The following is a 10,177-nucleotide window of genomic DNA, read 5'->3' as shown; positions in this document are numbered from 1 at the left end:
TTGTGTATATAATCTCTATCTTGCCTCCATGAAGTTGGTCAGATCCAATCTAGCTCAGATTGGTCTGGCCCACTTTCCTTACAGGCGTCGCAAGGGGTGGGATCTCTTGGGGCAGGCCTATTTGGCTAACTCTTAATAAACTTTATCTTTTCCCTTGGCTGAGAAAGCTTGAGTCAAATTCTTTCGGCAGGACCCGGTGTGTCGGTACTTTCGGGTGTCGAGCACCCCTCACCCCAAACCCTCTTCACCACCATTTGTACCCTTCCTTCCCTCCTTTTCCAGTTTCTCTTTATATGTTATCTTACATCATTAGAATGCAGGCACCTTAATGTGGTGGGAGGAGGTTGGGAGTATGGTTTGGAGAGAGTGGACTGGGAACAGCTGGAACTAAGGCAGCTGGGTTGGGATAATGTAGGGGGTTGCGGGCTAGACTGCCACATCAGCTGGTCCCCTGCCCTGCTATTGGGTATCAGGTTTAATTTCTTTATTCAGTTGAAAAATGGATTTAGAAAATAACACTCAGAGAGGAATCTCAATGACAAGATATAGGAATAATCAGTCAATCAGTAAACATTTGTTAAGTGTCTACTATGTACCAGGCACTAGGCATAACAAAAGAGGCAAAGGACAGTCCCTGCCCTCAAGGAGCTCACAATCTAATGGAACAGTTGGTGAAACATACATCCTTTATGCATCTTTTATACATCTTTGTATACATCTTTCTATCTTCTAATGACCTACACACCCTTTATTTTTTACTGTTGGGCTTACAACATATGTATTTGGATCAGCTGTTATTTGTCAGTTAGAAATCCTGAAATCTAGGGGCCACAGCTCTTTTGATAGCATAAAGGCAAATTGGTTAGAGATAGCAAAAATGTTTCAAGAATAAAGGCGACTTCAGAGAGCCGTTTAACAAGTGGTGGAACACCCTAAATGGTGATTAGCTGTGACTGGTATCATAATTGCTAATGTCTTTGTATTCTGTTCATGGAGAGAACCTTCCCTACAGAGGTCAATGAATACATACTTTACACCTGATCTAGCCTCTAAAGCTCTTTGTTCTCCCAGGTTGCTTCCCACCTTTAGTTATTTCTCCTTGTTTCACACAGCAGTGCACCCTTGCTTTGTGGAATTTCTCCGCAAGCACAGTCAATGTCCTTGAAGAGAGCCATTCATAGCAGTCTCCAGCCATTATTTTGAGTTTTGTCAGTGATACCAGTAAAATGGCAATAGGGGGATCTGGGCCATCACTTAGAGCATGAGGGGCCATCATGACTGTCCTGGCAGCTGTTTGTACAAAGATCCTGGAAGGCAAGTTGGCCATCTTCTTCCTTCCAGCATTCATCTTCACAGCAAGGAAGCGCCCCAAAAGCTATTATTATAAAGGGACATAAGGCTGCATGATCCTGAGGACATTTTTTGATCACGTAGCATGTCTGGAAGGAGTCTAATATGGAATATGGTATGTTACCTATGGCCATGAGATGATTTGGAATGACTTAACTTTTTTACATTGTTCTTTCCCTCTTTCTTTGATCTCTTTGGAGTATATGCCTAGTAACGGTTGGCTGTTGTCCTTCCTTCTCGAAGAGGACCAAAATGACATCACTAAGCTAGAGTCAAGTTTCAATGTATCCAACTGTGGATGATCAGACCAATAAGAGCTCGGAATGCTCTACCACAGGTTGGGCGCAAATAGTCATGTGAACATCTGGGGTGGACACTCTAAATTTGCGCATCCTGCATTTCCTTTGAGCTGTTTCAATTCTGCTTTGCTCATAGAGCATAGCAACTTCCCTGATGTGGGCATGCCATGCTGAGTGGTCCTGTGCCAGTGTCTTCATGTCATGCAATCAATTCCAAAGTTCTTAAGAGAGACCTTGAGAGTGTCCTCGTATCATTTCTTCTGACCACGATGTGAACGCTTGCCCTGTGTGAGTTCTCCATAAGACAGTCTTTTTGGCAAGCACACGTTTTTCATTTGAACAATGTGGCCAGCCCATCAGAGTTGTGCCCTCTGAAGCAGGGTTTGAATGCTTGGCAGTTTAGTTTGAGAAAGGACCTCAGTGTCTGTTACCTTATCCTGCCAGGTAATCTGCAGAATCTTCCTAAGACAATTCAAATGGAAGCAATTCAATTTCCTGGCATGGTGCTAGTGTATTGTCCAGGTTTCACAGGCATACAACAATGAGGTCAGCACCATGGCTCTGTAGACCTTCAGTTTGGTGGTCAGTCTAATACTTCTTCTCTCCCATACTTTGCTTCAGAATCTCCCAAACACTAAACTAGGTTTGGCGATGCATACATCAACCTCATTATCAACATATACATTCCTGGGAAGTACACTACCAAGGTAAGTTAACTTATTCACAGCACTCAAAACTTCTCCATTTGCTGTAACCAACGGTTCTACATGTAGATGGTGTGGTGGTGGCTGATGGAGCACCTGTGTTTTCTTGTGTTAATTGCACAAGCAGCAGAGAATTGATCCATACTTTGTTGCATCTCAGCTTCAGAGGCTGCATTGAGTGCCCAATCATCTGCAAACAGAAAATCATGCGCTGATATTCCCTCCACTTTGGTCTTAACTTGTAGCTTTTTCAAGTTGAAGAATGGATACACCCATACATTGGCATTTGATAGACTATGTGATTGTAAGAAGAGACAGATTGGATGTGTGAGTGGTGAAGGCAATGTGTGGTGCACAGTGCTGGACTTATCCTTTCCAAGTTAAATATTTGAATTCAACAAAAACAGAGTCCCCAAGGCAAAATGACTACCCAAAGAATCATTGTCAACAAATTAGAGCTCTTCTCTGAGTAGGAACAGTTTGTTGCTAACTTGGAGGGAAAGTTGAACCAACACACACTTGGCAACAGTGGAGCAGAAAAAGGGTGAGCAGCTTTCAGAGATTTGGTGTATAGCACTGTATTTGCTCATCTAGATCAGAGCTCTCACAAACACCAAGACTGGTTTGATGAAAATGACGGGGAAATTCAGAAGCTACTAAAATGAAAAACAAAAACTCCACAGGGTTTACCAGCAAGATAGTTTATCCATCTCTAAGAAGGCAGCATTTAATTCCATCAAAAGTAAAGTACAAGCAAAGCTTAGAAAGATGCAGGATTCTCTGCTCAGTAAGAAGGCAGATGAAATTCAGTTTTATGCTGATAGTAACAATCCAAAGTGCTTTTATGATGCCCTGAAGGCTATTTATGGGCCAAAGACCTATGGTGCATCTCAGCTACACAGTGCTAACAGCGCCACATTGATTAATGATAAGGATATGATCCTAGAGAGATGCGCTGAATGCTTCCATAGTGTTCTCGACAGACCAGCATCAATCAATGCTGAGGCCATTGACTGTTTACCTCAAGTTGAAGTCAGTCCCTCCCTAGCTGAAGCTCCAACTGAAGAAGAGGTTTTGGATGCCATTAGGCTCCTTTCCTGTGGCAAAGCACCTGGTGCTGATTCTATTCCAGCTGATATTTACAAGGTGGGGAGTCCATTGCTCATACAAAAGCTGACAGAAATTTTCCAGGTCATATGGCAAGAGGAGGTTATCCCCCAAGAGTTCAAGGATGCCTCTATTGTCCACCTCTATAAAGGTAAAGGAAATAGATTGTCTTGTGACAATCACAGGGGTTTTTCTCTTTTAGTTATTGCTGGCAAGATTCTTTCCAGAGTCCTCCTTAATAGGCTGAAACTTCACCTGGAAGATGGTCATTTACCCGAGAGCCAGTGTGGCTTCAGAAAGGGCTAAGGAACAGTCGATATGGTGTTTGCTGCCAGAGAACTCTAGGAGAAACGCCAGGAGCAGAACAGAGGTCTGTACACAATGTTCGTAGATCTGACAAAGGCCTTTGATACTTTTAGTTGCGAGGGCTTATGGAAACTTATGTCAAATTTTGGTTGCCTGGAGAAGTTCATCAGCTTTGCAGGTCAGTTTCACGCCGGCATGCTTGCCCAGGTTCTAGATAATGGACAATGCTCTTGTGCCTTCCCAGTCACCAATGGAGTGAGACAAGGCTGTGTGCTTCCTCCCACGCTTTTCAGCATGATGTTTTCAGCCATGTTGTCACATGCTTTCAATGAGTAATGGTATCCTTAGATCAAAGAATATGCGTAGTTTTTTGACTTTGGCCATAGTTGCATGTAGTTATATAGTTTGGGTATATTTAAAGGAGTCACCCTATGCTTCTGTTGTCACACAAGAATCCTGCTGTTCTCACAAAGTGCCATTCTCCAGCACTGAAAGCTTCTCAGCAATGTCTGGCACACAGCTAAGCTCTAGCCCATGAGCAGACCATCCACAGAACATAACATCACACAAAATCCAACTCTTCTCCTAGTGACCACTATTTGAGTTTAGATTTTAAAATAGAATAGGTTTCCTCATGATGTTGTGGGTACTTCCTTTCTGGACAATGGCTGGATGAGTCATTAACAATCTACTTATGTTTTGGAAAAAAAGGTAAGGAGAGGAGAAGAGAAGGGGGGGAGAAGAGAAGAGAGGGGAGAGGAAGGAGGAAGGGATTGGAGAAAGAGAGAGAGAGAGTGAGAGAGAGAGAGAGAGAGAGAGAGAGAGAGAGAGAGAGAGAGAGAGAGAAAGATCTCTTCATCTTCTCTCTCCAGATCACTCATGAATACATGTAAATGAAAGGGGTTTAGGAATGTACTCTCTGGCCATGGGACAAATAAGAGCTCGTTGGCCACGATGAGGTAGATTTAGCTCCTTTCTAGGTCCAATCTCCTTAGCATTGGGCTCTGAGTTAACTTAATTATGCCACAAATAACAATATCAGCACAGATTTAAAAGAAAAACAAAAACAGAACAAAACAAAAACATTGTCAAACTATAGCTCGAAGTGAGAATTAGCTATTTTCAAGTAGTGGTGCAATTCTGGTATTGGTTACTTTGTTTCCCTCACAAATATAGGTAATTCTTGACAATCCAGAAGAGGATTTTAGATGACTAGAAAACACAGATATGTAAGCTTCAGTTGTACCGTTTCAGTCTCAAAATCACAGAATCTAAAGCGTTGGAAGGATCCTCAAAAGTCATCTGATCCGATTCATATTTGCATAAAGATTGGTTGCTGTCCTTTGTCCTTGAAGAGGACCAAAATGGCACTACTGTGTTAGAGTCTAGTTACAGCGTGTGCTACTGTGGCTCATAAGAGCTCAGGATGCGGTACCACAGGTCGGGCACAAATAGTCCATATAAATATTTGGAGTGGATTCTCTAAATTTGCCCATCTAATGTTTCTTTTGAGCTATATCAAACCTGCTTTGCTCATAGAGCACAGCACCTTCTTCAATGCAGGCACACCATGCTGTGAAGTCCTTTGCCAGTTTCTCCCATGTCATGCAATCGCTTCCAAAGTTCTTAAGAGAGACCTTGAGAGTGTCCTTGTATCGTTTCTTCTGACCACCATGTGAACGCTTGCCCTGTGTGAGTTCTCCATAAGTCTTTTTGGCAAGCATACTTTTTTCATTTGAACAACGTGGCCAGCCCATCGGAGTCGTGCCCTCTGAAGCAGGGTTTGAATGCTTGGCAGTTTAGTTCCAGAAAGGACCTCAGTGTCTGGTATGTTATCCTGCTAGGTGATCTGCAGAATCTTCCTAAGACAATTCAAATGGAAGCGATTCAGTTTCCTGGCCTGGTGCTGATATACTGTCCAGGTTTCACAGGCATACAATAATGAGGTCAGCACCACAGCTCTGTAGACCTTCAGTTTGGTAGTCAGTCTAATACCTTTTCTTTCCCACACTTTCCTTTGGAGTCTCCCAAACACTGAGCTAGCTCTGGCAATACATGCATCAACTTCATTATCAATGTGTACATTCTTGGGAAGTATGCTACCAAGGTAGGTGAACTTATCCACAGCATTCAAAATTTCTCCATTTGCTGTAACCAATGGTTCGATGTATGGATAGTATATACTGGCTGATGGAGCACTTGTGTTTTCTTTGTGTAAACTGTTACAGCAAAATTAGCAGAAGCAGCAGAGAAATGATGATGTACTGTGTTGCATCTCAGCTTCAGAGGCTACATTAAGTGCCCAATCATTAGCATTTATATAGCACCTACTATATACCAGGCACTGTGCTAAGTGCTTCACAAATATTATCTCATTTGATCTTCACAACAACCTGTAATCGTAACTAAGGCAGGGCTTTCTGCTGTTGACCTCTAATGATTCTGGCCTTTATTTGAATGGGGCAGATAAAGTGGGATGTTTTTGTATTTCTCAGCACTGAGACAATTGGGAGTCATTGATTTATATCTGATGTGATATGAACTTTTCCACGCCTAGCCTGGATAAGGTGGGGGCCCTCGGGGCCCTGAACAGGATACATAAGCACAGAGGTTAGCATTCCCTCTAGGAGCTCTTAGCCACAGCAAGAGTGGTGCGTGACTCTGGGCCAGCCGTTGTAATAAGCTCCCTGGGTGAAGACTCAGATGTTGATAACTATGAATTGTATTTGGTCTGTCATTCAGGGTGCTGGTTGTTTCCCCTGAACTAAGTAAATGATATTTGTATGCTGGATTAAAGTAAGATTGTTAACCCTTAACGTTGCTTTCCTTAGTAAAGCAGATCCAAAGGACCTGGGCTTGCAGCATTCTGTGAGCTGGTTGTTGTTGGCTTTACACCCTCACGGCAGCTGCTAGCTGGATTGTTGAAACACAATCCTAGTAGATAGGTTTATTATGCCCATTTTACAGTTGAGGAAACTGAGGCAAACAGGGATGTGACTTGCCCAGGTCACACAACTATTGTGTCTGAGGCCTGATTTGAACTCAAGATGAGTCTTTCTGACTGGGCCTGGCCCTATCTATCCACTGCCCACCTAGCTGCCCCAGGTGCTTAATGAATGCTGGTTGATTGATAAATCAATTTAAACTTTATAAAACTGAGCTAAAATTTTATCGGTGTGGTTATTGATATTGGGATGATGAAGAACAGAGGAAGAAATTGAGGTTGATGTTTGGTAGGTATTTTCCCACAGTTCTTATTTCTGTTATGCCACCCTCTTCCTCCTCTAGTTCATGAACTCCTAGGATATATATTTTTATCTCCCACAGTAGTGCAAATTTAACTTCCAACATAGTGAGTACTCAGTAAAATTTATTGAACAGACAAATGCTTAAGTAACAAAGCACCCCACATTTCTATGGCATTTCTACTGTTCTCACAATGCTGTGAGATAGGTAGTGAAAGTTTTCTCTTCCTCATTTGGGAGGTAAGCAAAGTGAGCTTCAGAGATGTCAAGTCATTTCCCATAAACATAGTGTCAAGGCTGGATTGGAACCTGGGTTTCCCCCGATTCTAAGTCAAGGGTTCTTTTTCCTGTACCACATTATTTCTCTTGGATGGAGAAAATGAACAGTGATGATTGGAATGGGGGTCACAAATGGAATAGATGAAAAACAGACTGTTTTTTAACAAGATAGAAGCAGCCCAATGGTCTGAAAATGGCATTGGAGGCCTTCCCTTCTGCCCCGTCCCCAAACATACATGAATTTTTCAAAATCAACATCTCACAACTGATCCAACCATTCTGGAGAGCAATTTGGAACTATACCCAAAGGGCTATAAAACTGTGCATACCCCTTGATCTAGCAATACCACTTCTAGGTCTGTATCCCAAAGAGATCACAAAAAAAGGGGAAAAGACCCACACATACAAAAATATTTACAGCAGCTCTTTTTGTGGTGGCAAAGAATTGGAAATTGAGGGGATGCCCATCAATTGGGGAATGGCTGAACAAGTTGTGGTTTATGAATACGATGGAATACTCTTGTGCTATAAGAAATGATAAGCAGGCTGACTTCAGAAAAACCTGGACTCACCTGAACTGATGCTGACCTGGGAGAATATCATATATACTAATAGCAACATTACACGATGATCAGCTTTGATAGACTTGGCTCTTCTCAATAATACAATGATCTAAGACAATTCCAAAAGACTTACAATGGAAAATACTACCCCCATCCAGAGAAAGAACTATGGGGTCAGAATGCAGATGGAAGCATACTATTTTCACCTTTTTTCCCCTTTCTCTTGGTTTTTCTCTTTTGTTCTGATTCTTCTTTCACAACATAACTAAAGTGGAAATATATTTAATATGATTGTACATGTATAACCTATATCAGGTTGCTTGCCATCTTGAGGAGGGGGAAGAGAGAGAGGGAGGGAGAAAAAAGTTTGGAACTCAAAATCTTATAAAAGTGAATGCTGAAAACTTTTTTACATGTAATGGAAAATACTATAAAAAATTTCACATACTACCTTTTCACCAGGACCTGTAACAAGCATGCACAATTGTTTATAAATTCCAAGTCCCAAGGAGCCAATTCATGTTTCCTATGAATGTAGTTTTAGTAAACATGAAAAATGCCTGACTTCCTTTCCTCTGTCATAATATGACCAAAGTTAAGACCAATAATACAATAACTTTATTTTACTCTCTTACAATTCATTATGAGCCTAAATCGGCAGAGATTTGCACATTTAGCAGCACTGAACAACTATTCAGTCCTTATGCCTTCAGCATTTTCCAAAAGATGACTTGTAGTTACACAAGGGATTTGATAAAAACACTTCCAATTCTCTCAAATAGACAAATACAGCATGTCTCCTAAACACGATGATTAAATATTCTAGCAGTTTTATTCAGCAGGAAGGACAAGTAATTGCAACTTATTAGCTTTAAAGACATTTTTAAAAAATAAAAATAATAAAAAACAAAAAACAAATTAAAAACAAAACATTGCATCCTTTTGACTGTAAAAACAAAAAAGACAGGACATTTCCCAAATTTGTGCCCCCAAAGGAACTCTGTAAAAAGCTTGTACTTGCTTTATACCAAGGCTACTATGATGTTTTAAAAAAGCAAGAGAACCTATCAACTGGTTTACTAGAGTTCTATGTACTGGTAAGCACAACCTGAATTTCACAAATGTCAAAATGCAAGTTTGTAATACAAGTTCATTTCTAAAAACCTACTTTCATAGAAGTGGATGCCTATGTAACTGTACCATCATCTCCAGGGTAGGTGAGCCTTTCATCTAAAAGGTATCCTAGTAGCTAACCTCTTTGGGGTGACAAGAAGAAAACACCATAATTTAATTATTGACCCTCTTCTTCTATTGTGATACCAAGATTCAATAGAATCTAGAATTTATGAATACACAAAGTACAAAAATATTGGGTGTTAGCTGTTTCTATCATATCCTTCTGTGACCCATCTTTAACCTGCTGTTAACTAATACCCATCCTGAAACTTCTTGAGACAAGTTCTAGAACTCCTTTATAAGCTGCTTCTCTGTCCCCCTCCCCCATCCCACAACTGCATACCTTCTTTAGTTTCCAGCCATGCCATCATGGAGTTCAGCCATTTACAATGCGCTTGTACATTTATGTCATTTATACTTCCAATTGACAATGTTTTGGGACCTCTGGGAGTTTTTGAACTCTTTTACTTGAAACCTTTTTAAATTAAAAAGTGAAATTCACATCATTTTTGGTTCAATTATAGGGATAGAATCCTCTAACCATCAGAGCCATCCAATAATTGGAGAGAGGCTGACTTGAACAGTAGTGAGTACAGAAAGCAAAGGCAGTTAGATGATCATCTATGAGGGACCCTACAAAGGGGAAGCTGGTCTACATGACCAAGGGCCCTTTCCACCAACAGGAGTATGTATAATTGTCCACTTCCATCATCACTGGGAATAGGGCTTGGAATGGACTTGTGACTTCACTGGTATTAGGAAATCCCTCTACCAATGTTAGAGAGTTACCCGAGCCCCTCAGAAGTTCATTACTCACAGGGCCACAAAGCCAGCATATGTCTGCGTTAATACGTGGTCCTAGGCTTTGAGGTGGGCTCTCTATCCGCTATGCATTGCATCAGACTTAATTTTAGCAGTGCCCATGCTTGCATCCAAATCACCATGAGAGATATCCTGCTGTTTAAAAATGCTTCCCAGAAAAGCCAGATGGAGAAAAAACGAGATGCAAAAACAAGAGCATGATAAAATGTGTGTGTATAGATATATATGTAATATATAATGTACAATATTATACATATATTTACAAAATAAAACAAATTTGTATGCAATGTAACACATTATTAAAGAATAAACAAAGAAAAATATGA

The 10,177-nt window shown here is 40.9% G+C and overlaps 1 pseudogene; it reads left to right on the top strand.

Moving 5' to 3' along the window:
- Window positions 1-751: 751 nt before the first annotated feature.
- Window positions 752-6,023, top strand: LOC118837301 (annotated as a pseudogene).
- Window positions 6,024-10,177: the final 4,154 nt, after the last annotated feature.

The sequence above is a fragment of the Trichosurus vulpecula genome, chromosome 2 (genome assembly GCF_011100635.1).
Source record: "Trichosurus vulpecula isolate mTriVul1 chromosome 2, mTriVul1.pri, whole genome shotgun sequence".
Classification (NCBI taxonomy): domain Eukaryota; kingdom Metazoa; phylum Chordata; class Mammalia; order Diprotodontia; family Phalangeridae; genus Trichosurus; species Trichosurus vulpecula.
This window is presented reverse-complemented; position numbering and strand designations above follow the sequence as displayed.